Source organism: Hoplias malabaricus, chromosome X2 (assembly GCF_029633855.1).
Source record: "Hoplias malabaricus isolate fHopMal1 chromosome X2, fHopMal1.hap1, whole genome shotgun sequence".
Classification (NCBI taxonomy): domain Eukaryota; kingdom Metazoa; phylum Chordata; class Actinopteri; order Characiformes; family Erythrinidae; genus Hoplias; species Hoplias malabaricus.
In genome coordinates, this window is record NC_089819.1 from 49008842 (window position 1) to 49036647 (window position 27806).

Below are 27806 nucleotides of genomic sequence, written 5' to 3' on the forward strand. Positions count from 1 at the left end.
GAGAGAGAGAGAGAGAGAGAGTTAGAACCCACCACCCACAGACCACCTAAACTTAAAGCATTAAAAAAGCCAGGGAGAAAGGGAAAGGGAGACGCTTTTGTTGAGGGACACATTGGGGTGTATTTAAGGATACAAAAGAGCTCTCCTCTATGGAGACTGGTTCCTACATGGAAGCTTAAAATTGGTAGGAGCTTAAAACCAGGAGTGCCATGAAACAGCGGTCATCAACAAAGCTCTCTGAGAAGGAATGAAAAGAGATAGAGAGGAATGAAGTGAGAGAGAGGCAGAGAGGGAGAGAAAGAGAGAGAGCAGTTTGATGCTATTCCCTCCTTCTTTCCCCCGTTCCCTTATTTCTATGGGTTTAAGAGAAATAAGATGCTGTGGCTTGTGCTGTAATGCAGAGGAGGGAAAAAACAGAGGAGAAGGTGGAAACCCGAGAGTCTTCGTAATTGAATTAGCACAAGGAAAGCGCGTGGAGAACTTTCAATGCTACAAATTTCATGCCATATTTTTCCTTACCTCGCCTCTGACATTAACATTCAAAGTTGCTCGAACCTGGACAAAAGCGGTCTTGTGCGAACGGCAGCCCCCTTTGCCCAAGAGAGTTCGCTAACTTTAGGTTTACCCTCAGATTTAACTTAATCCTCTTTTAAATAGCACAGGCTTGAGCCCTCGTTTTCATTGTAGCTCTTTCTTTCATTCCTCTTTCTTCCCCTCCTTCTTTTTTACATTTGTTGTTGTTGTTTTTTTTTTTTTTTTTTTTTTGTCAGCTTTACTCTCCGCATCGTTTTTTCTCCCACTGCCTCTTGTTTGAGGCACATTCATGCAAATGAAGAAGACACCTACAACCAGTCGAACGTGTGGCAGCTGTAGACGAGAATTCAATTAAGCCACCCCTGAGGTGTGGTAATTGATCCACATGAATTTTTTTTTTCTTATTTCTTTCTTTCTTTTCTTTCTTCCTTGTGCTTTCTCTCCACTCCTTCCATCTTTTGTTTTTTTTTTTTTTGAATTCCTTTTTTCACTGCTGTTGTTTAATGAAAACAAAATCCTGTTTTTGGAGTAGCGGCCTGAGACCGGGAGGCTGACTCATCTGTAGTTATTTATATAATCCCCAGTCTTTCCAAACGGGAGCATGCTATGCCTCGGCGCTAAACGCATCATTTGCATCACTCAGTGCTGTATTTGGATACATCTGTGACTCTAAGGCTTTCGACTTGAGTACATTTTTGCTCTTACTCTCGATACGTGATTTACACTGAAAGCATCTTACGTTCCAATCTCTTACCAGTCGCCTTTATTTCTTGATTTGTGGGTTATTTTTATTTATTTATTTTTATTTTATTTTATTTATTTATTTATTTATTATTTATTTAATAGTTTTTTCATACAAGAGGGCCCCAGATGCCTTCGAATACGCACTATTCATTATGTATCTCTGCAACTCTGAAATAATTGGACGTGGATGTCATTGTTTGGAGAGACCCAAAAGTGAATACATCTGTTGCAGTGATTCATCCTGATGGAAAGTCTATGATGTTGCTGAACCACGCCGCAACCCTGGTGACTTGTTTTCTTGTTAATCTAATTGGGGGGGAAACTTTTCTGGGTTTTTTTCCCCTGACTTTGCTCTTCGCGCTCTCCTCTCTCCTGTGTCAGAGGCTTTCAAGAGCACGCTGCCGCATTAATATGGACATCTGCTTTTGTTTCTGGTGGCCTGCGATCCGCAGCACTCTCCTCCACTCTTTCATCATCTTTCCTGTGGTCTGCCTTTTGCAAAAGGGCCTACCTGATCTTACAGGGGAGCTGAGCTTTCACCGTTCGCCCATTCATCTTCAAGGGAAGTGCTGCGTGTGTACGAGTGTGTGCGCGCGTGTGTGTGTGTGTGTGTGGTGGGCTCAGAGACTGTGTCAGCAAGGTTCTTACCCCTTTCCTTTTTGGTAATGTGTCTGCAGTCTTATGGAGCTGGATAATCTTGCAGTACAGATTCATTCCTCAATCAAACTTGAATGAACACTTTAAATTTCAACTGCTGCATTCACTTGTATGGAATAAAAATGCCACAGAGCTTGTTCTGGTTGTATCTAAAGTGCTGAAATGCTGTCTGGGTTCTAAGACTTTGTTAACAATGCAGGAAAACTCTGATTGGTGATGTACAGGGACAGGTTCAGCTCCTACTGAATTACTAATCAATTACTGTAAAACCACAACACACACGATAATACACTTGCTGTATATAAAGCTGCATCTCAGTGTGTAAGCAGTGGTGTATTAATACGAATCACTCATTTGCTTCTTGCACATTTCATTGTCAGGAGCCGCTGGGTGAAATGAAAAAAAAAAAGTTAAATCCATTCTGAGGGGTCAACTGAGTCAAAAAACTGAATCAGAACCTTTCAGAACTACTTTCAATTTTGTATTGGATGAGTGTAGTTAGAATTTATGAGAAAATATTAAAATATCATATATTTAGTCTGGCTTTTATGGGGTTTTTTTTGGTTAATTTTGACCAAAACACTGAATTCACTTTTAGTTTTCTATTTGACCCAGTGTCTTCAGAAGTGTCCTAGAAACACATGCAAATTTAAATGTGCCGATATTGGAATTCATGTTTTTTTTTTCCAGAAAAGTGGGAGATTGAATGCAAAATCAAAGTCCAATTCATGCTTTAATTAAATGGGACCGGACCTAAAAGAAAAGAGATCGAGTGAGTGAGAGAGAGGAGGCACAGAGGAGGGCACAATATGTTCTGTTACATTATACTTTCTTAGCTGGGAGAGAGGCAAAAGGGCAGTGAAAAGGAATACTTGCTATTTAATTACTGTCAGCTGAATGAGCTGTGTGCTCTGTGCTGTTCTTCTCGCCCCCCTCCCCAACGTAAAAAAAAAAAAAAAATTCTTATTCACTTAGTATGTAGGTCACATTACAGTGGTGTCGGGTTATTGGACATGGGCTTAGATAACTGTTTGTTGAGTATTAAATGCTTTTGCTGCCTCAGCACCCTTTCGAACTGGTATTTTTCACACAGCTGTGCTACTGAAAGGAGGCAATGCCGCAGCAAAAATCATGTCACCCCCCACTTCTAAGCCCCCCTCCGAATTCAGAGCCACCCATTGGGCACTGTAAAAGAGTGTGGGCCCCGTGTGCTGTATTTATCTTTGAATTTATAAGAAAAGGGAGAGAAGTTGATGTTTAAATGTGCCAGATAAAGGAGGATAGCAGATGGAGCTAGGAGGACAAGGGATAAAGACTTGTAAAAAATTGAAAGACACTTTTCTTTGCACACGCGCACACACACACACTTACACTTGAGGTAAACCCAATGACCTGCTCAGTCCTGAGGTGTTAGCCAAGCAGACAAATCGCTGCTTTCTTTCCTCTTATCTCTGTTTGCTTAGCATGACCTTGCTAGCGGCTAATGCGCGTCATTCTCACAACGCCTAATGGCCAACCAGGATGGACTGCCTGCTCTGCTTTGACTCTGCCAGAGCTTCTGCCCCCGACTACCAGGCATTTCCCCTCTGTTCCTTGGCCCTCCCTCCCCTTTTTCCCCTCTCTCTCTTTCTCTCTGTCTCTTTTTCCTCTCTCTCTTTCTTCCCGGGGAAGAGAGGAGGCCAGATGGTGATTGATTTTTCGAGTGCTGACATCCCCGCTTGAGAAAGGCTCCCTCGCCCGTTTCCCTTTGTGCAGAGGAAGTCAGGCACACTAACATCATGATGCGATGATCGGCTCCGGAGCACCATCGCCAACGAGCGCGATTGATTGACAGATCACACTCTCGCTGCGACACAGCCCCACACGCATAACAAAACACAATCACTGCCTTTAAAAAAAGACAAAGAAGAAGAAGAAGGAGAAGGAGCAGAAATAGCAGCTTCTTCATGAAGCAGAAGAGCGAGAAGATGAAGAGGTGGATCACTTAGGAACACTCCGAGTTTCTGTTAAAACCACAGGAAAATAAAACACTAGATCATCTTCAAAGTTACTACGCATAGAATACAGCAGGCTCTGACTCCATCTCTGCAGAGGATGGACGTTTTGCAGCGGCACAAATTTGCAACAGGCCCATTGAGTCGACTGCGCAGCTCAAATGATGTCATTGGCTAACTAGCCATTCTCAGGCCATTGCCTCTGTTTGCGTGACTAAATACATACAATTAAGGGCCCGGCACTTCTCAATCTCTATGAACTCATTGTTAGCCCGGGTTCAAGTGCACTGATAATGGGGGCCGGGGGAAAACAGGCGTATCATCGCGGTGCCGCACACACACAGGGCTGGTGGGTAAAAGAAATGTCTCATTATCCAACGCATTCTCTTTCACCCAACAGCTCTCTCTCCCGTTCTCTCTTTCTCTCTCTCTCTCTCTGTGTTTCTCTCTCACTGTCTCTCTTTCTGTCTCTCTCTCTCTCTCTCTCTGTTCCTCTCTCACTTGCCCTTTTGTTTTCTGAGGGCACTGTGACGTAGTGTTCATGCAAGCACTGTCTCTCTCTCCTACTTTCTCTCTCTTCTCTCTCTCTCTCTCTCTCTCTCTCTCTCTCTCTCTTCTCTCTCTCTCTCTCTCTCGCTCTCTCTCTCTCCTGCTAATTCTCCAGTTAAATGCATCATTAGTCATTTAGGGTGGTGTGAAAGTGGCTGGACAGTGGACAAGAAGACCCAAATTTGCAACTTGATGAGGAAAAATAAAAGCCTCATAGATCTATGATAATGAAAGTAATCAGGCCTGAATACGTACGCAATGCGAAACAGTTCCGAGCTAATTCTGCACTCATTATATTCCGTGCAGATAGAATCCAAGTCCCTGTATCAACAGCATCAGGATAGCCCGTGCGTCTCTAGCTGGAAACCTGCTGTAATGGATTATACTGGAGCACGATAACACTGAAAATGTAGCTTGAGCCTTATCCAAAGGTACTTTTTTTTCTTCCTTACCTTGATAGCCTCCAAAACTCTGGCCATCATTAGCTTACGGGCCCAGTCTGGGCCATCCTTCATTCCCTTAGATCCTCTCTTTCCTTCCCTCCCTCCCTCTTGCAACAGAGAGATGGGGTTAGCTTCTTAGCTGTGCTTATATGGGGAGGGGGGAAGGGGGTGTCTTCACCTGCGAGCCCGGCGGGGGGCGATTGAGGGGCGTGCTAGCAGGCGGAACGGCGGGCCGAAGGTAAATGGATCTTATTTTGCGGAGCGTCAACACGTGTAAAGGGGCGCACGGCTCATTACTCGGCCCCGATCCCTTTGCAGATACGCTGATGGATGAGGAGCAGGGACCCGACCCCGAGCAGCCCTCTCTCTCCCTCCCTCCATCTATATTCATCTTTCTGCTTCCCTAACAGTGCCTTCCCTCTCTCCGTTATCCCGTCTGCTCTTTACTTTCATCAGCTTTTCAGTTTCTTTTCTCTGATTCTTTACAAAAGGCACATTCACCTTACAGGGCAGAGTGGCGTATATCGCTTATTTGACTAGATCTGATCTTTAAGGACATGTGGCTCTTGACAGATTAGACTTAAACATTGTTGGCAGTGTATCAGCAGCTGCTTAGTTTATGATAAAATGTGGGTCTTTTTAGGGCAAAGGTCAGAACAGATATAGATCCCTTGCAAACATAAAATATGAACCATCAAATAGGGCTGTAATAGTTATTTCTGTTATTGATTCATCTATTGATTCTTGCTGGATTAATCAAGTATGGACCCATTATGTTCTCCTCTGATTCCTCTTTGCCCTTGTCAAATCTGTGCGCATAATTCAAATTGTAATCCTTGCAACATGTAATTACTTCCTTTAAAAAAGCCATACCACACATGAACTAAGCAGCACACCCAGCATTTTCTATAGTGTGTTTTACTACTACGTGCAGCTACTCCATTAGACCATTATATATCTAAAGCTTAGTCATATCACAAAGGTGAGCATACCACCTGTGTCCATAGAAAAGCATGCCTCTCCAAAATAGTACGTTCATAGGAGAAGGAAAAAATTGTAAAGTCAGTGTAAAAACATTTATTCTATCGGTCCATTCATCATAAAATTTTCATACAATATGAAGGACAGCTGTTTTCTTTTGATAGCGAAGATATATACCATCCAGGGTCTTTTTGACGTACCCTTTTTGGTGTATCATAGTTCTCAATGTGCTACACCAACCAAGCAGAAGTCTTCAAATCTGGACGTTTAATTTAGTTTCTGGATTTGTATTTTGAAATAACTCTGGATTTGCAGACTTCTATTACAGAATATTATAGAGGGCTTTTGTATTTAAGCAAACAATACATTGACATTGAGCAATAAGGCTTACAGTGTAAACAAAGCCTAATGGTATTGTTCTCCCTTTCAGTCTCTTTTTCCCTTGCCCTTCATTCTTTCATTCATTCTGCTTTTCTCATTGTTTATGCCTTTCTTTCTCGAGTCTATATACAGTGTATACAGTGTCCCTGCTCTGTGCACTGTTCTGTGGAGTATGGGTGGTGAAAATGTGAACTCTGTCTACACCAGGTCTGGCATTCATTAGACACGGACCACACCAGGAGGCCTGTTAGCTACACTGTCGTTTGATGCCTCCGTAACCAGGTTCTGTGGTCAGGACCTTGCTAAACCTGGGTCTTACCAGAGGAAGCCCGAGATTCCACCTGCCACCAAACATCCACCCCCTGCACCCCCCCACCCCACCCCACAAACCCCCACCTTCCAACCCCCCCACCTCACTCCTCTCTGTTCACATTCCTTCCGTTCAGGACGTAACCTCTCCTCTGCAGTCAAACGGCTAATTGGTTACAGATTGCTCTTTAACCCTGGGGTTGCGCACCCCCCTCGCAGCCTGTTAAAGTCTTATGGGAAATGGAGTGCGGTTTACAATGCAGCCAGGGATGGGGGAAAGGTCACCGGAGTTGTAACACCAGGGGTGCCTGGCGTGTGCGCCTGTGTGTGTGGTTTAGAGGCAGTGGCGGCTTCTCCGTAGCACTGGAAACTTTACGTGGCTGAAGAGAGTAAATTTGCAAATCCACAGCCTGTGGTCTTAACCACTACACCCTCCCTTCACTCCTCGCCCCCCCACCCCACCCACACACACACACACACACACACACAAGTACACACCAACACACACACATACACGCACACACACAATTCACACACTCTTAGAAAGAGAACGACGTTGAGAGGGTTGCTCTCCAGCAATCTGTCACTTCAAAGCATCTGGTGTTCCTTTCTTTTCTCTTTCTCTCTCTCTCTCTCTCTTTTTTATTCTGGTCTCCATTTTTTTCTTCAGTTTTTTATTTTTTGTGTGTGCATGTGTCATGGCAAACATGCTCAACTGGATGCACAACAGTCAAAGTGACAGCCAGGACAGGGATTTTTGGGGAGACTCTGCATTCTCTTACCTCTGAAGTCCAAGTGTATCTGGGTCTTGGACCTGACCAGGGCTTTTAACCTGTTAACCCATGAATGTCAAATTCAGGTCCTGGAGGGCCACTCCTGATACATACGTTTCAACCAACGGAGACCTTCCTGACAGTTCATTGTTAGCGACTGTGTTTAATGAGGTAAAATATTAAACTCTGCAGTGATTCATGACTGACATTTGACCTGTTGCCTAACTCTGACCCTCTATGACTGGAGACTGACCCCCTACTTAACTCTAACCCTCCATGACTGAGGTTCGACTCCCTGCTTTACTGAAAAGCCCAGCTGCAGACAACAATGTCAAAGCATTAGAGTCTTATACCAAAGGAAATGTACAAAGTGTAAAGTTAAATTGGATAAAATAATGTACTATAAGTAAAGAAGCATCAAAGGTACATTTTATAAATGGGACAATTCTGTTTATAACCTAGATTTTTTTAATGCAGAATATTGTTGATGTAAACAGCAATTTCCGGAGTGTATTATGAACACGCTTATATTAAAATATTTTGGAAACATCTGAACTCCAGGTCCAGATTCCCTTTCTCCATCACCTTACATATTACCTTCAAATATTTTGAACGAATTATACACAGTCGTTACTGGGAAATAGCTGACAGTACTAAGAGTTTAAAGGGTTAACCTCTTCCGTCCCTTGAAATATGCCTTACTGTCATCATTCTCAAAGCACAAAGGCAAAGCAAGGGCTGAGTGAGATGTGGCACACCTTTATACATGCTAAACTCCCCTGATGTTTTGTTGTCATAGCACGTCACACCCTCTTTCCCTGTCTCTCTTTCTCACCCTCCTTCTCTCGCTCTTGTCACCTCTTCTCTCCTCATGTCGCTCTGGTGTCAGTTTCCTCGGTCTGGGTTCTGCAATACCTCTTCCTTGATATTGCGTTCACACCCTCCACACAGAGGCTGAAATCAACACCATAATAAAATCAAATCACGCCGCTCCCTGGGATTATTAAAAAATGATAATAATGAAAAATACAACTTTGTATACATTGAGTACATTTCTGATGGTGTGTTTGAGTAATAGCTCTCTGTCCCAGTGTGTGTGTGTGTGTGTGTGTGTGTGGGTGCATGTGAGTATTTTGAGTAGCATGTCTTCTGATGCAGAAGAGTGGTGTCATAATCAATACAGTCATAACCATTTAAGAAGCTGACCATGAGGAAAGTCTAGGGAGAATTTTCTGAACCCTGTTAAGCTTGTTATTAAGAGCTGTACCATTGGCTATGCAAAAAAGAATAAAAACACCTCTGTAGCTGTCAACACATGTTAATAACAAATGCAAAAATGAATGTCCATCTGAATGATCATTTTAAGTAACATACAAATGATATTACATTAATATGCATTTAAGTTAATAGTGGCTGGGAATCCAAGAGAGCATAATCTTCCTCACTCTTTTCAGTGGCCTCTCTTCCATCATCACATCAGTCAGTGTGATGCTAAGCTGTATTTATAAGTGCATGCAACAGAATTGCCAGTTATTGTTCTCCTCAAAGTGTGTTGAGCTGTTAAATTATATTGCATTGTATATTTAGGAGGAAGCATGTGCCAGTCTCCATCCTCCCAAATGCTTAGTGTATTGTAATGGGGAGACCTAGATTGTCCGGGAAGGTGGGGGGGGTATCGACAAATGCAGTTGTGTAGAAATGCCATTTTCTTTTGAAAGAATTTGGTAGCTTTCCCTTTTAATTCAGGAGAATTGAAGTACACCTAGTACAAATGCATGTTGAATCACATACTAGAAGCATCATTTTAAAGCAAATTAAAGTGTGCCCATGAACCAGATCCATATATGATTGATGTTAGTGACGGATTTAATATACATTTTTTTTCTTACAAAACCCGCACATATTGAATCTGATGAACATGGACCTCACAGTGACTCACATTTTCCACAACTCTTGATGCTTTGTTTAGCTCATGTTTGTGTGTGAGGGAGAGATGAGGCCATAAATTATCAGTTTGGGCCTCAACGATGTCTGCGGTTCTGTACTAATTAATCATTCTGTACTACCTTATAAATAACACAAGAGATAGCAATAACACATCACTATTACTCAGACTGAGGAGCATTTTTACAATTTCCAACACAGTTTACCTCCATGGGAAATATGTACAGTTAATATGCTTTGAAGATTATTTAAGTTAGATTTTGTGGGTTTGCATGTGTGTGTGTGTGTGTGTGTGTGTCCATATGTGCATTGTTGATGGGTAATATCAGGCCGCGCTTTTGTAGGTCTCCTGTTTTACTGCTCCTGGACAGGAAGGCCATGTGATTGGCTTTGTTCAATTTCGCTGGCAGTCAGCACACACTGACATCTGTTCCCTCCCAGCCAGTTGAACCAATCTCAATCAGGAGATACACATACACACACATGTCTGAATTCTCTCTCTCTCTCTCTCTCGCTCTCTCTCTCTCTCTCTCTCTCTCTCTCTCTCTCTCTCTCTCTCTCTCTGTCTCTGTCTCGCACACACACAGACACACACACACACACACACACACACACACACACACAATCACACACTTTTCATACTCCAGATCACAGAGACACATAGAGACTATAATTCATTACACACTCACTGACAGTTAATAAGTACATGCACAGGAAAGCACTCACACACACATAGACTCACCTCCACAAATGCCCAACTTAAATATACCAAAATATTTTACATTGCAGAACTGCTCTCCATGTCATATTCAAAGTAAACTTATATACATATATACATATATATAAATGGTATATTTGTTATTTTTTCTAAAATGCAATATAGCCACATGTCCTTGGCAGTACTTTAAAATCTGCTTCTGAATCAAGAAATGCAACCTGAAGCTCAGTTATGCAAGGAGAAAGCCATACATCAATTCTATGTGGAAAATGATAATGTGATCATCCAGGCAGTTATAAGCGACAGGTGCATGAGTGACCATGAAAACAGTGATATGAATATGTGAGAAGGTTCCAATAATATAAAGGCAAACATTGGGATTTTAGAGAGACATATGGCATTAAGATGAAATGTTGTCCTGGAAAGTACATGGTTATTTCAGCAAGACAATGCCAAGCCTCATATTTTATGTGCTACAACTTTGAGATTGTGTTTGACTGGCTTGTCTGCAGTCTAGATTTGTCACCTACTGAAATTGTATGGTGTATTATGAAGAAGACAATGAGATAACAGAGACCTCAGACTCTAGAGAAGCTCAAGTCTTGTATACAGCAAGACTGGGCAAATATTCTGCTTGTAATTTTAACAATTAGTATCCTCAGTTCCCAAATGATTAAACAGTGTAATTAAAAGGAAAGGTGATGTAACACAGTGGTAAACCTGCCTCAGTCTCATCCTTTTTGAGTGGGTTATAGGCATCATATTCAAAATGTGTTTATTTACAAAATACAATGAAACTGTTCAGTGAAAACATTGGAAGTATGTTCTTTGTGCTTTTGTCAGTTAAATAAAGCTTCTCGAGAATGAACAAATCTGTTTTTTGTTTCTACTGCTTTTTATAAAATGTCCCAACTTTTCTGGAAATGGAGTTTGTAAACGGAAAGTGGCATTTTCAAACGGCGTGAATCAAAAAATGAAGACGGGAAATTGTAAGGATTTCATTTGACAGCAATGATATGTTTGAGAAAATGGAAAACGAAAGATGAGGCGTATCTGGGTGAAGAAGCGACTGCAGATTTGGGCCCGGATTTGCTGCTTGTTTTTGTCTCTGGGGGCTGGAGTGTTGGCATGGCTCTCTGTATGTATCTTAGACATGAGGAATGTGAAGGCAGTGTAGTATGAGACGTTTATGGAGCTCCTGCTGGACGCCCTTCTTTAGCAAATAGCCAACCTGCATCCTTGAAAAGCCAGCAGGAGCAGGAGTGCTGAGGGTCTGCCGAAAGGCCTGCTTCAAATTAAACTCCATCTGGGCAAAAAAAAACAAATATGACAAAAGAGGTCTGTTTATTTTATCCTTTATTTTTAGAAATTATAATCATATCAGTTATTGGAAATTATATAAAAAGTGTTGTGTACATTGTTGTTTTCAGGTAAAAAATTGTAACTCCAAATATAGACTTTGAGATTAAGATTTTCTATTGTCATTTTAACACAGAAATGATATGTATATATAATCACTCTTACATGAACAAATATGTTACATTCAGTTTACTGTCTGTGTTGAAAGACTTGAATCTCCTCTTCCAACTTTTATCATTCGTATTTGTTTTATTTCATTAGAAAATCTGATTCAAACTATTCAAAGTTCGTTTATATGTCTTTCGCCATTCGAAAAGATAGATGCATGGTCTTGAAAGACTTTAGTGGCATTACCAAGATGGCTGTTTATTGATCAGTTTTTCCTATAAGGACTTTGATTTGATTCATGTGTTCTGTTCAGAAATTACAAAAATTTGGAGGAACATAACAGCTCCTACTGAACAAATAGCCCACCTGAATCCTTGCAAAGTGGGCCGGAGCATCCGCCCAAAGGCCTGCTTCAAATTAAACTCCATCAGGGCTCAAGAAACGAATGTGACGCGGCCAGATCTGGTATTTTTGTAGCAATTACCCCAAACTCCGAATTAATTCTTTACAGACCGAGAGCGAGCCTGAGCAGGTGGCTGCCATATTTGAGCAGGACAGTCAGGCCACTCCTCACGCCTCGTCTGATAAAGGCCTCTTACTCTGAAGCCCATATGACACCCTCCTCCCTCCACTTCCAGAGCCTCTGTGACCACCATCCCTCGCTTTCTTCCTCTTCTGTTGCTCCCTCTTTCCATCTCTCGCCTCTCCTCCTCTCATTACTCTCGCCATAATGTGATATGACATCATTTATCCCAGTGCATACATATTCATCACTCACTCATGAGTAATCGTGAACAGTGGAGCAACATGCACTTCAGCGTTCCAGGCGCACAATCAAAGTGACTCGGTGCTTATTGCAGCCGTGCTACCTTGAGGGGATTCGGAGCAGGAACAGGCACAGGAGAGTTGGAGTGATCTAATGTTATTAACTGATCAAACTGACTCGAGGAGGAAGAGGAAATTCCCCCAGCCAAGTGAACATTTACGGCCGGGCTGTCTGAAGCGCAGGCTTTATCATCCTAAATAGACTGTGATTTTCTTACCCTCGTTGTCGTCAGATCTTTTACTTTGATATTGAGTCTCTACTGCTGGAGTTTTACGTCTTTTAACAAAGGTGTGCATATGAGGGGTTTGCCTTGTCTCAGTTTTTTTGGTACTGAGTCACTACCACTGGTGTTTTACAGCTTGTTTTACCTTTGCTTCACCAGTACGTAAAAAGAAAAGGGAGTCACTACTGTTGATGTTTTATCATCTAATTATCTCTTTTTGTGTAAGACAAAATCTGCTCATCAGTTCTTAGACAGATTGTAGTCGTTCTTAGTTTTTGACTTATTTCTTTATTATTATTATTTTCTTATTGTGTAAACCAAAAGTGTGCTTTTATATTACAATTGTGGTTTTACAATATTGTGTTCCTTTCTGATTTGGAACAGTGTGGTAACATTTTCACCTAATTACCTACTTATCCACTTATTTTAGACTCCCTCTTTTCCCTTGTCTGTTTTTCCCAGACTTACTGTGCTTACAGTGTATAAAGCACAGTCGAGTAGCTCATTGGCATGTGTGTGTGTGTGTGTCTGTGTGTGAAAGAGTGTAGTGGTGTTTAGCTCCAGTTCTGTGGACCTGGGTGGATTCCCTAAAGGCAAAGAGCCTTGTAGAGGAGGGGGGGACATGCCTGAGAGTGTGACAGTAATGCCACACGGCAGACACAACTATTTCACAGGGGCTTAGCGGCCCTGCCGGATGATGTAGTCTGTCAGCGTTTACACAGATCCAATCTGAACTCCGCCACAACTCTCCAATATTCCCTTGGATTATGTCTCATGATGTGACTGAGCACGGTGGAGACATGGAAAAGGAGAGAGAGCGAGTGAGAGAGAGAAGAGAGGAGGAGGAGAGGAGGAGAAACGTAATCCGCTGAGATGTACTCACGCAACTTCAGTCTTGTTACGCTGCGGATGAAGGAACATAGTTGGACAGGCTAAGAACGGACACATACACCCACTCTCGGAGATAAACGCTCAGGTTCTCTACCTTTTCACGCACCTGTTGTCATACTTTGCAGTGCTGATTTTAAGTCAAGAATGATGGCTTTTATTTTGCTGCTATTCCAAAGTAATTATGCTCATTGTATGGTGAGTTCTAATGGCAGCTTCACGCAAGAATACACCGAAAAAAAAAAAATAAAGACAGTGATAGCAAATATAATTAGAAAAGACAAATGGCTGAGAGTAGATATTGATGGTGAAAAATAAGAGCAACAAAGTGATGCCAAAAATGTTGGGAGAGGACAGCAATGTTCTGTTCTGCTGAGCAAATTCGATGTTAAGACAGCAGACCGCTGCATAGTCCATTGGAGGTGATGATCACCCAGGCTACAAAAAAGTGATTAGAATATATCAGCACACCTCTCGTCAGCAAAGCAGCTGCTTGGAAAGCACAAGTCTTAAAGCATGACATCAAGCGCTCTCAGTACGTCCCAGAATATGTGTGTGTGTGTGTGTGTGTGTGTCGGTTTGGAAGTGTGTGTGCATGGCAAGATTTCTTGCCAGTTCTCATTTCAAAGCATTTTGCCTTTCGTCTCAAAATGTTGCGCATTATTCTTTCACTGGAGCCTGGACTGATAAACAGGTTATGTGTCACTCCTCTCAGTTCTCCGCTGCTGAGTGCTGGCTGAATAATGTCAGCGGCCTTGATTCCGCTTCAGCCTCATTTTTCTAACTTTCAGATAAAGAAAGCTTTTTTTTCCCTTTTGGTGTATTATCCTTTACACAATGTCTTTATTTACTTTTACACAAACATGTGTCTTTATTCCAGAGTGAGGACTATTCCCATTCATATTCATAGAGCGAGTGATGTTTGACATTTACTCTGTTAAGTTTTCAAGAGTGAAGATAAGGGAGAATATGGCACCACAAACATAAAAAGCTGTCTTTGTGTAAAAACAAACAGAGGTGTTAAAGTGCACTCTGGGTGTGTGTGTGTGTGTGGAGGGTTGGGGTGTTGTTAAAAATACGGTGTTGTATATATCCGTACTATTTAATTGATTACTGAACAATAACATACATAAATGAATAAATAAACACACAAAATAACTAATAAATAAATACAAACATGGACGTAATTGTGGTTCAGTGCAGTTGTTAAATCGATATTTGGCTGAAGCTGATCTAGACAGCCAATCAGTATTCTAGATATTAGAATACGTATGTCAATTGCTCACGTATGGATGTTGAAATTGTCAGTAGTATTAAAATATCAATTTTCTTGTAATTAAAGCAGACACTGGATTTACATCACCTATTGAGCATGCAGTCTTAAATTTAGCGGCTATATCTTCCTCCAGCTGAGCTGTAAGTGCTTCTAGGTGTTTGTAGTAAGCCTCCCTCCACCGAATGAAGTGATTAAAGATTTGTATAAAGTTATTGCCGAACAAATGTATTCCATTTAAGTAATTGTAAAAAGCGGGATTTTTTCCAGTCTAGCTTCTGGAAACATCAGAGAGTCATTGCTGGCTTTGGTGGCCAATGATTTACTGGTGGCTTCAGATGGTGGAAAAGTCTTATGGTGCTCCTGGAATTGACTGCAGTTTTCCATGTTACTGACCATGAGAGTTTATTAAACAGACTTGAAAACACGTTTGCTTTAGATAGACAGAAATATGTCTGGTTTTGGTCCTACTTGACTGACCACTTCCAGTTTGTTAGTGGGGATTGGCTAGCATTAAAATAATTTGGTCGGTTTGGTGGTCACGCAGCTTGTTGTGTATTTATTTCTTTTTTTTTAATGAACTTTCAGGACAGCAATGTCCTCACAAGTGTTTTTAGGTATTTCCTACAGTATTATGACCAACAAATAACTTTATAAAGTGTTTTTGAAGACTTCTGCATGTTTAATTCTGTGTTTGATTCTATCTGAAATCACATACACATCTGTGGGACATATGTAAGGCCACAGGTCAAAAGAAAAAAGAAATGTGTATGTGTGGGGGGTAATAGGTGAGGCAGTGTCAGTCTGTAACTACACAAGGTGTGTGTGGGTAATAGACTTATTCTCTGGAGACTTGGCTTGATATGTGGGACACACTCCAGAGTGTGTTGCCCTGCGGAGCCCCGCTCACAGGCTATTACCGGGCCCTCCGTGTTGCCTCATTCTCCTTCTCACTGGCAATCACAGGCCCTTCTTCTAGGCCTGAGACCCCTTCTAATGTATGCTTTTCATGATGATATTAGAGAGAGAGAGAGAGGGAGAGAGAGAGAGAGAGAGAGAGAGAGAGAGAAACACAGTGAGAGAGAGTGAGAGAAAGAGAGCGAGGGAAGGCAAGAGATTACCATTTATACGATAAACCCATTCCAGCCTTGCCCCAGTTTAAATTACACTGTGTTTTTCTTTTTTGATTTCCATTTTGCGCATAATGCTCTCTCTCAGCATGTTTTAAGTTATATTATTAGCGTTCCTCCAGAGACTTCTCCCCCTTGCTTTTGGGGTGGGATTCCAGGCTCTGGATGCATTAGCTTGCCGTAATTGGCGAATGATCATGGGATGGAGTGTGGATTGAGAGGAAGCTCACGGCACACACACATAGAAGCAGACACACACCCACACAGACACTCTTCGGTGTGGTAAGACTCTGATACTGGAAGTCAATCAGGGTCCCTATCAGTCAAGCCTAATGCCTCTTCCTAATACACTTTAATAGCTTCCTCTGCTTGTCTCCTATTCTTCTTCGGCATTGATCTGAAATCATATTTTTCCCTCTGTTTTTAGGAGGGGGCTTTGCAGACTCACCCGTAATTTATTGTCGTCACCTGTCGGCTGTTTGCAGATTAATGCAAGCCAGTTTGAGGCATTTTGGGGGAAGGAAGAGATTTATTAGCATTCTGATGTGGCGAACAGTCAGGGGTCTTACACAGGCCAGCTAAAGGGTAGACACTTGGCCCGGCAGCAGCATTGTACGACGCGCGGGGCCGTTTGAGCCCAGCATCCAACACATGAATGTGTAAAATATCCTGACGCCTGGGCAGGCTGTCGCACAAAGGGCTATCACCATATTATTCAAGAGATGCCATGGAGCCTGGCCAGAGTGGAGTGTTGGGGGTGGCGGTGGGGGTGGGTGGGGGAGGAAAAAATCGGCGTGATTGTGATTTGCCATTTATAATTGGCCTACGATGCGAAATGGTCCGCAGCCAGACTTTTTTAAAAAGGCAATCTGTGGCGGTGGAGGGGCCGATGGCTCGCTAATGACAGCTAGCTCGCTACGCCCTGGGAACAGAATGGCGCTCTTGTAAGGGTAGAGCACACAAATATGTTTATCTACAGTCAGCGATGTTTGCGCGACTCAAATGGCATTGTCCATTGATTTCTTTTCCGCAAACGTTTACGCCTGTAAATGACAGACGTATGCAGCAAATTAGCGAAAAATCATGGTTTAATGCTGGGAATGTGTGGTGAAACAGAAAGGTATTTAAAAACATTTGAACCTCAAAGCATGTTCATGTGTGTCATGTTTATTTGAACGGCTTTCGGGGGGTTGCGACATGTGTTTTGTTGTCTGTCTGAGTTTGTCTCTGTTTTGGCTAGAGCGCTTAAATAACAGAGTTCATGACGGTCTATGACTGAGGAGTTTGGGGAGGAAGTGGTGATGGTAGGAGTGAGGCTGCCTCGGCTTTGAGAGCTCAACAAAAGATAGTATTTGATAAAGGCTCCCCCTCCCCAAAAGCCCCCATAAATAATGAAAAGTTAATGAAGAGGTAACTTAATGATGTAATGAATATGGCAGCGCAAGGTCAAACAGAACCGGCGTGGGCTGGGTGAAGCTCCGCTACACCACTCATCGGTGTGTTTGAATGTGTTTTAATGAACACTGCGACATTCGGAGTTGGGGAATGTTTAATTAGTTCCATGTTCGTATGTTTGTCATATTAACAAGGCAATTTCACTGTTAATATGTGTGGGTTGGTCTGTAAACATTTTTTTTTAATCTATGAGAAAAAACAAAAGAAAAAAAAATAAAAGACAATGAACGCATCTGTAGACGTACATGTTTGTTTTCAGCAAGCAGTTGTTGCAGACAACATGAAAATATTTTGTGTATTACATATGTGTTTGTATTACATGTCTGTGTTTATGAGACAGTGAATGAGTGTTTGTGTGTGTGTGTGTGTGTGTGTGTGTGTGTGTTGGGGGATCTGCTGGATCTGGTGTTGAGATGGTGATTAAAAATTGAGAGGGTTTGAATGATACCGATGAGAATGTGTTTGGAGCCAGGTGCGATCGATAGAGTAGTCAAGCATGACATCGCTAACTCAAAGCACTGGAACACAAAAAACTGGAGTTCCACAAAAAAATGTTTTCTTGTGCCACACTGGGACATTTATTCTGTAAGTATTCCAGTACTAGCTTTCTCATTAGGTCTTTGCATATTAACATAATGGAAACTCATACAGCCCCCATCCTATGTTGAAGACAGTGTATTTGTAAGGAAATGGGTTTGCACCAGAGGGGAAGCCTCAGGCCTAATGATTTCTGTGAAATAATAATAAAAAAATACATGTCTGCAATTTTAGCTCATTCTTATGGAGTGTAATTGTTGTGCTGGTTGTGTTTAAACCTTTTAAAGTACCACTATAAAATCCCTTTAATTCCACTGAAGAGTTGGATTATAGGAATGTGTAGATACAGTCAATTGTAATGTGTTTGTATAATATTAATAATCTTAAATATATATATTTTTAAAAATGTGATGCTAAAAATAATGCAAAACAGAAATATCACATTTGAGCTTTGAGTAAGTCCAGAGTGGTGCATATGTCCATAGAGGTCAAGACTGATGCTCTAATAACACATATGTCTTTTGACTACTCTCCACTATATTATATATATATATATATATATGTCCACAATATGTCTGTGTATCTGTGCTCAGCTTCTAATGACCCAAGGCATATGCACTTCAGTGTTATTAATTATTCAGTAATAAAAATGACAGTGGCACTTTTACCAAAGGTATACATCTAAATACCGGGAAGAAAAGCCTGTGCATATAAGAATTAATACTGAATACTAAAGGTACTACATTAAAGTGGCCCTAAGGTGTTGAAGTGGCTCCTCGGGCCTGCTGGGAAAAGCACTCAGTCGACAGTGGCCAGGTGAGCGCTTCGATCTGTTTCTCCTGGCTGGAGGTTAAAGACTACTGTCGCGGTGGTCTCCACTGCTACTCTGACACGAGGAGCTAAGCCACAGATAATACACAGCAAACACACACGACACACATGACACACAGCAGCGTTTAGAGATTTCCATCTTTTCCCGTTTCTGTGTGGTGTGGAGTGATACGTATCCAAGTGCTTTTTTATCTTATTCACTGCTAAGCCTCATATCAAGAATAGGTATCTTACCAATAGAGTTAAAGTCTACAGAGACCGTTTAGAAAGCTCCCGTGCCCTTTCTTGGACGAATCCTCAGTGAGGGAGTTCAGCTTGGCAGTGAGGAGTGTATCCAGAGAGTACTGACTCTAGAAATATCTTGAAACATTACCAGACTCTCTCTCCTTCTCCTCTCGCAGACACTCTCTTACTCTCTCTTAAACACATGCTCAGCACCTAGCATGGGGTGGGGGGGTAGGTTTTTTCTGCTTCCCCTGCAACATTTACAGTCCCCCCCCCCCCTTCCTAGTGCAACCCGGCTTTGATTTGTGGCATGTGTACAGATGTGTTTTTGAGAGACAGTTTAATGTGACAGGCGAGACGGGGCTGTGTCTGTGTCTATGGCTTTATGGAGGGCCGCCCTGTCTGCGTCTAGATCTTGATCCCCTCACCCCAGCCGCCCGGAGCCCTCCCTTTCCTTCTCCCAAGCCCCCTATCTCTCACTTAACAAGCCCGAGGTCATGGAGAAATGGCACAGTGCTCCACTTAAGCTGAGGTCAGGTCCCAGAGCAGACTTGGGCCTCGCTGTCGTCATAATCTGGCACGTTTCCCCAGTTTCATGTAAAAACAGACAAACTTGCTCGCTTCTCTGCCTTCAAGGCTTTTCTGCAGATGCACACTCAGGTGAATCTCTACTGCGGCTGGAGTAGGCATTTGATTCCATGTGGAGCTGAATGAAAGGGAGAGGATGCTACATTTTGATACCAAAATCACATTACTGACATCTGTAAATAATCCTAAAAAAATCTTAAATGCTAATTTAAAACAACTGATATTGAGCAAAACATTGATGGATCAAATTATCCTAAAAAGAGGCGACTGTAGTGTTTTGTTCAAAGCAACAGGTATGATTCCGCACTGACTCTAAGTACAATAAAGGGATAAAACAAAGAGGAAACAAAGGATTACGTTGAGTGAACTAGAGCGACAGAGAGCAGCTGGGTGGCTGGTGCGGTCATGGAGGGGTGGAGGATGTCTTTAAAGTGAAATCATTTCCTTTTCTTAATCAAAAGATGACAAGCCTGAGACTCAGAAGTCCCATCTGCACACCACAGCAGAGCACAGCTCTCTTCAGAAGAGGCCTGAGATGATGGTACGATGGCGGCCTCTGAGGTTATCGTAAGGGACGAGGCTTCTCTCTGGCTTATTCCCACAGGCTGGACACATTTCTGAGTCGGAAAGATGCCATTCAAGTGCTCTGTATAAGTAATGCTTCAAAGACACTAGCGCTAAAAACATTAGTGCTCTGTCACATGCAGAGCCTCATGTTTCAGGGGGGGAAAGGATATAGTCAGTTTGACTGGCAGATTAAATGAGGGCTGTAGATTCTTGCCATGTGTTGGGAGTGTGGCTGTCTCACAGAGCGTTCTGTCTTTCCCAGTTTTGTCTACCTTGAGAATTGCAGAGGTTTAGAGATGCGGCATATTAACTAAAGTAGTCAGTAGCCAGGCTGGGGTGGCATGTGTTACCCCGGGGCACTTCTGACACCTGTATAACACCTACATCTGAAGTCCACATCTGAAAGTGTGTCGATGTCAGCTGCAGAGCAGGGGGCGTCATTCAGCATAAACCGTTGTTAAAAAACATCTGCTCCTCCATCTGATCCGTCTCAGCGTCTTGTCTTCATGGACATAACTCACTTTTACCATTGTCTTTAACAAGGAAACTAAAAAAAAGCATCCACCGTCTCTTAGAATGGGATATTTTATCTGAGACAGCCATTTGGGTTTAGCAGCTACCTAAATGCTAACTTCTCTTGCGAGTCCGGGCAACAGTTTTCCTCTTTAATGGCCTAGTTCAGTGCCCATGTCTCTTGAAGGCTGTAACGTTCACCATCAGGGGCCCATTAACACGTTGCATCTGAGGTCTATGCTCACACTTGTCTACTTGTTCCATTACAGTAAATATAGAGAACAGATGCACTCACGCGGCCCAGCAAACCCAAGGAAAGGAGAGCCAGAATAAAGAAAAAAAACAGGCCCCAAGCAGAGAAATTAAACAACTCAAGCCGTTTGAACATAAATAGTTTAATCTTGGCTTCATAAATCAGGCGGTGAGAGGAGACTTGGCCTGGGCTAGGCCTTCAGGTTCACACTCGGCCCTCCGTAAACATGTTTTCTAGACCCCCCTCCGCCCCAACCCCCCACCCTCCGGGTGATTCATCCAAAGAGCCGTAATCAAAAACAATAACCAGTCGAAAGTGTAAACGTTTCAAAACGTCCCCGAGAAGTATGAAATAATAATCTGTGTGTGGCCCGGCGAATGCTGAGAACGCAAACATTTCACAATAAAGTTGTTTAAATAAAGGCCTTGGCATCGATGGCTGAGAGATAGGACACGCAGCGTTAATTACACTCGCTCATAAAAATAAACCAGCGGTATAAAATATGAGTCTCTATACTATGGGGCTTAACCTATAAAATGGTAGAGAGGTGTGTTCCTCAGATGTGCAGGAGGATGTATTGTTTGGAGAAAAAATACAACAAGCTTGGAGAGAAGGAGAGAGCGCGAGGAGGAAAAAAGAAAATAGGAGGGGTGGAGGGGGGGGGGGATATGAAAAGGCCTTACAGTCAACAAAGAGTGCAGTGTTTACTCAGAATTTAAAGACTTTTTGAATTCTTCCCCCTCCATTGTACGGCATTACCTCGAGAAAACAGCTCGGCTAAGCACACGTTTATTATTCTTAAACCATGCACAAAGTAATATGCCGTAAGGAGCTGGGAGATATACGGCCGAGGCATATACAGTTTTAAGTGAGTAAAGTTACTGTGTGGACAGAGAGAAATGGATTATTTTTTCTGCAAGCTTGGACTTAAGTTTTCACTGCTGGGTGGCCCATTCCTCTTTAGCCATGTTAACATAAGAATAGAGGGTCGGGTCGGAGGGGATTTGGAGGGGGAGGCGAGTTACTGGTTTAAATTATTCTGCAGCATAGCAGGGACTGTTGTTATCCACTTACAACATCGTACATTCACTTTCACTGCCCACCCTCTCTCACTTTCTGTGTTTTTAAGTCTCTCTCTCTCTCTCGCTTTCCCTTTCCCGCTTTCTCTTTCTTTTTTTGGGACAGAATGCCTTTTCTTTTGCCTTTTCTTTTCACTTTTCACACTTTCTCTTTTTATTTTCTGTTCTACTCTTTTGCACATTCTCTCTTTCTCTTTTTTTCTTCTTCTTCTTCTTCTTCTTCTTCTTCATCTTCATCCCTCCCGGCCCTCCTCTAGTTCTGCCCCAGCCGATTGCATCCATGTAGATGTTGTGTTTTCCTCTGAGCAGTTTGCTGGACTTGGCACCCAGCAGCTCCTGAGTCCAACAGGCTTTTGTGAGCCACACGGCACACACGCGCTCTCAGAGCCCCGGCCTTCCCCTCGTTCTGGCCAGAAAACAAGCAGCCGGTCACAGGACCGAGCACGGACTCTAATCACGTTACTGTGTCTTTGTTTAACGTTACGCTCAGCTTCGCCCCTGAAAAAGAGAAATGCGTGGAAGTGGCAGGAGTCAGAGGAACCATGACAACCTCTTAAGTACAAGTGGAGGCGCACAGTTATGAATAAATGTTTGTATACATTTTTTTTTTGTATATCTTGGAGTGCGCACATGGTGGATGAACTGTGCTTAAAGACATCTGGATGCGATGAAATACCATTTGTCTAAACAAAAAGGAACTCCACTCTCAGTGCCTGGAAAGCCACCCAAAGCGTGCACTGCATTTTTTTTTTTTTTGTTTTTTTTTTTTTTTTTAACTAAGGCACTTGTGCAATGTTTTCAATAGAGCCATATTGACAAATTTTTCATCAAGGCTTTTGAAAATGTGTTTCTTCCATAGCTGTCGGTTTGAGAGTTAACAGGGATACCGTGATCAGGAATTTCATACAGTGGAGTAGAAAAAGATCCTAAATAACCAAAAAAGAACAAACCTAGCTGAATATGAGGTGCTTACAATATGATATCAACATTTTGTGACCCACATGGAATACCTCATATTAAAGTTATAATGTTGTATATGTCTTTCCGAAGACATGAGTGTGCTTGACAAGGCAGGCCACAATGAAATTCATGAGCATTAACCCATAAGTGCAAACACAACACTATTATTAACTGCTGAATAATTCATAGTATGTAGTGAGTAATAAGCCTTAAAGGGGAAATCCACCTATTTTCTCAGAATTTCTGCATAATTCAATTGTATTTGAAGTCATTGAGGGGTTTTATATGAAATAATTCAGCTTATGTCTCCATTTTTTTTTTATGGTGAAGGAAGAGTACAGAGAAGTAAAGAACACATTGAGAAAGAAAACAAACAAAAAATGTTGACAGCGTTTATGGCCTGTAGTTAATTGGTGTAATATATTTTCCCTGCTTTTCTTTTTTTGCACTGAGTTATAGTTTTAATGATATTGTATTTAAGATGACTACTTTAGCTGGCCACGGTGAATAAATATGTAAATAATAAACCATCTAAATGTAAACTACTTCTAGAGGCTTTATGGCATATTAATTAGCATTTTTAATCAGCAACTGTTGATGAAGGCCAGGACAAAAGGAAAGACAGAGAGAGTGAATAGAAGGAGAAGAAGGACGAGCTTTGATGGGAGAGAGAGAGAGAGAGAGAGAGAGAGAGAGAGAGAGAAGAGAGAGAAGAGGGGAGGGGATGTGCATCTAAGAGACACCTATAGATTTATCAGCTTCTTAATTCTATTTAAACAAATAGTCCCGGAGCCTCACATGGTGGTGAGGGGGACATGACTAGGATAATAAGCATCATGGAAGCTAATCAGATTTCTAAGAGGAATTGATTGTTGGTCTGGCTGAAGGAGCAGGAGAGAGGTTGACAATAAGCTGAAATTTAAGTGTTAATTTTTATGCTAATCCGCTGGCATCTCTGTGTGATGCAATTTGGTTTTCCCCGTGCCGCAGATATGAAATTGTCCTGCTCACAGAGAAAATGTCAGCTTGCCAGACCCTGAAAGCTTGTAATTTATTAGGTATGTTTCTATTAGTATGTGTCACAGTTGTTAGCGAGCCTCTCTTTCTCTCTCCGCCTCTCATATACACTCATGCGCATGTACCCAGACACACACACACACACACACACATGAAGGCGCACACACACACACGCATGCACGTGCACAATAGAATTCCATGTGTGTGCTTCTCCGCTCCTGGCCTTAAAGAGCGTTTCAGCTCAGTGGCTGGAGCACCAGGGCATTAATGTATTATCATATATCGGGTGGTCCTTGCCCTGTGGACAAAAGGCTATTTAATACAATTTAATGACATTCCCTAGCAGGAAAAAAAAAAAAAGGCGACAAGGGAGAAAAGAGGCCAGATTAAAATAGCATTGGTGTTTCTCGTGGCTCTCCCTATAGCCTAGCATGGCGAGTTAGTACTTTAACACTGTCTGCTTTAACAAATTAGCACTGATACAGGCTCATACTTTTAAACTTGTTAAAATCTTCCCCGATGCTGTTAGGCTGTGCATCCACGTTGGACAGTAAAGTGAATCAGGGTGTGAAACTGGAGCTTCACGTGTGCTGCTGTGTTTCCTGTCACTGTATCACTAACAGCAACATGTTTGGGCTTTTGTTGTTGGATGGGTTCTGATTGTGAGTTCAGAATTGAAGTAAAATCACTGTGTACTTTGTTTATTCAACAAAATGATAAAAAATAAATAAAAAAAGACTGGAATTCGGCACAGATCATGAGTTTGGTATTCACACACACATTAAACCAACTGGAAAATATATCATTGGTTTGACTTTCCCAGACCAGCTTCTTTGCATGAGACAAAGTACAGCATTAGGTTCTTAAAAGGTTCAAGACAAAATGTTTAACCAGTTTCAAACATATTATATACTCATAATTGTATCAGTGTTGTATTTATTCTCTCACATTAATAATAACTCGTTCTTCAAAGGACTCTTCACTCACGTGATCGTGAAAGAAACACGAGTACTTTTTTTTTTGTGGCATTGCTCCTTTTAGGCTGAAGGAAGAGAGAGATGTTGTTGAGATATAGAGGATAAAGAGGATGCAACATAGGCTGTGGCACATAACCTGTCAGTGACAGCCAGCTCCCCGAAGGCCATTAAGTGATCGATTTCTACTGTGACGCAGTGATGTCATCCATAAGAGACGCGAGGCGGGTGTGAGCGGGTGCAGGGTGACAGCCGCCGTCTTTGGGCATCTCAGCACCTCTGACAGGCTGCTGTCTACTCATACACAGCTCAGTTATAATGTCTCTCTCTCTCTCTCTCTCTCTCTCTCTCTTCTCTCTCTCTCTCTCTCTCTCTCTCTCTCTCTCTCTCTCTCTGTGTTTTTGGTAAGAAAGTCAGTGCGGGGCGGCCGCAGCAATAGTGCTGCACGCTGGGCGTACATTCAGTGTACTCTGTGTAAAAGGTTTGGATGCAATTCACATATAGGTCAATTAAATGCACCAACATCTGCTCTCCTCTAACCATTTGCATATAGTATTCATATGTTAATGATGTTCCTTGTTTGGTTCGTGTGTGTGTGTGTGTGTGTGTGTGTGTGTGCATGCATGCGTGTGCATGTGAGTGCATGAGTGTGTGTGTGTGTGTTTGGCACTTCCTTCCCTCCTCCCTGTGTCTTTGTACTGCGAAAAATATAAGAGATACAAAAAAATTTTTTTTGGATTCATACTGCTTTTCTTGTGGCGACTCCAAACCGGATAACGCTGTCCTATTTTTGTTTCCTCTCGGCTGCGGCGCACTTCTCTCCAAGCAGACAGGCTTCTGGGCTTGTTCAGCTGCCACTGGCCCTGATTTTGAACAAGAATCCTCCTACTCGAGCATAGCGAAGGAGAGGCCTGCCTTTGGAAAGCAGCTTAATGCCTTATAAATCAATGATGACACAGATGGACCAGCGATAATCTATTTAGAATGCCTCACAGCAAATATTGTCGTACAGATGATTAGAGATTGAGCTATTTTAACTCGGCCTCCTCCACCCCTCTCAGCAAATCTTCTGCTTCTCTGGATGCTGTAAATTGGAGAGTTTCGTTTTCTCTCTTTTTTTCTTTCCTCCCCTCAGCTCATGCTCTCTTCCTTCTTCCTTTCCAAAACACATCTCTATTTTTGAAGTGCACACATGCAGGAGGAATAAAGCGGTAAACTGTACATGGTTTACAGCACTGTTTTTAATTTTTTTTAATTTTTTTGGCAGGCTTCAGTGGCGTGGCACGGAACAAAGACAGTGGGAGCGCGGGGCCTGAGCCAATGGGCTAATGACAAAATGCATGCTTCTTTAACCCAGTATTAGAAGGTGGAGGGGGGGAGCAAGATGGCAGCAGAAACATGTAAAAAAATCAAACTGAAGGCCTGCTTTCTCCCCCTTACACTCGATTAGTCCTGATTTAGTTCAAGGCCATAGGAAAGAGGGGAGAGAGGAAGAGATAAAGAGGGAGAGTGATTAAAAAAGTGACAAAGAGAAAGGAGTTTGAGGGAGTAGAAGAGGATAGAGCTAAATAATACAACATATATAGAGAGAGAGAGATGGAGGGAAGAGAGACTGAGTAAGAGAAGAAGGAGAAAAGAGATACAAAGATGTGGAGAGAGAGAGAGAGAGAGGGAGGGAGGAGTGAGAAAATGAAGTGGAGGTTGTCAGATGTGGCAGCTGCTTGGAATCCTGATAAATATAAGCTCTTATTGATCGGCTGAAAATGAAAGATCCCAGAGTGGCGTGCAGTATTTAGCTTCTTGTCTGCTGTGCACGTCAGCGGTGGCCTTGCCTTTGCAGGGGATAGATTTTCAGCGCTGCTCTGAGGCACGGCTTTGATTTCATCTTTAACCTTTTTCGGCTGCTTTTCCTTGACCTCTGCGCCACTGCCGTGATTCAGTGAATTTGTTACATTTGGCTTGACACTCTCCTTCTCTCCCTCTCTTCCTCTCTCCCTCTGTCCCTCCCTTTCTCTCTCTCTCTCTCCCTCTCTCTCTCTCTCTCTCTCTCTCTCTCTCTCTCTCTCTCTCCCTCTCTCTCTCTCTCTGACAGAGTAAAGATATCCCACTGGTCATCGCGGCGGGCTCTACACACCCGGTGGTGGGGGGAGCCACACTCTCTTCATCCTGACAGGCCCCAGACCAGTATGCAGTTAGAGTGACCAGGTAAGGCTCACGTCTCAAGCTGTTATGAAGTCTGTAATAATCTCTGACGACACCCCTTTGAGGGTGTGAGTGTGTGTGTGTTTGTGTAAGAGACTTAGTTTTTAAGGATGGAAGAATGGACCCTGGTTCTTTATGTATTAAACTACCCATCCACCTCTCTAACACACACACACACAAACTCAGATCCCAATATTTTAGGAGGGATAATATTAAGGTTTTTGGTCTGAACCATTTCAGTCCCTCATTGCCTTTAGGTGTTAAGACCAACATTCAGACTCCGTATGAATTCCGTCAGATTATTTATTCACAGTTAAACACGGGTTCTATTTCTGCATCTAAGTTACAAGACATCTGCTCTCCAAATCACTGACTCTAGATCAGTATTTCTGGAAACATTAGAAAAGACATGTAACCCTCGCTTCTTTCCTACAAGCGTCAGAGCAGTGATCACTGTATGATTAACGCTAACTGATCTCAAAGACTGATCCCTCACTCACAACTCTAAGTACGTTTAGTCCGGCACATTCAGTGCTGGGCAGTTGTAATCTTTATCTGTCACATGGCTCCTAAAAAAGAACGTATAAATGACATATAAAATCTCATCCTAAATCACCTGCCTGACCATACACTCTTTAATCTTTCAGCTAAAGCCTGGGCCGTCTGACTCAATCACAGCTACTATGAATTTTTTAAACACAAGGAGCTTTATGTATTTAAAGATATAGCGACGTCTCTATTCTTAACTTTCGCTCCCAACTGACACTAATG

At 42.3% G+C, this 27806-nt stretch overlaps 1 protein-coding gene across 2 annotated transcripts in view; it reads left to right on the plus strand.

Annotated features, from left to right (window-relative positions):
- LOC136676737 (zinc finger protein 536-like) overlaps nt 1-27806 on the plus strand; it is a 205424-nt gene that overhangs the window by 46171 nt on the left and 131447 nt on the right. For both annotated transcript variants that reach the window (XM_066653933.1, XM_066653934.1), the window contains exon 4: nt 26926-27038. The gene's annotated coding sequence lies outside the window, so the exon portion shown is untranslated. The remainder of the gene's footprint in view (nt 1-26925; nt 27039-27806) is intronic.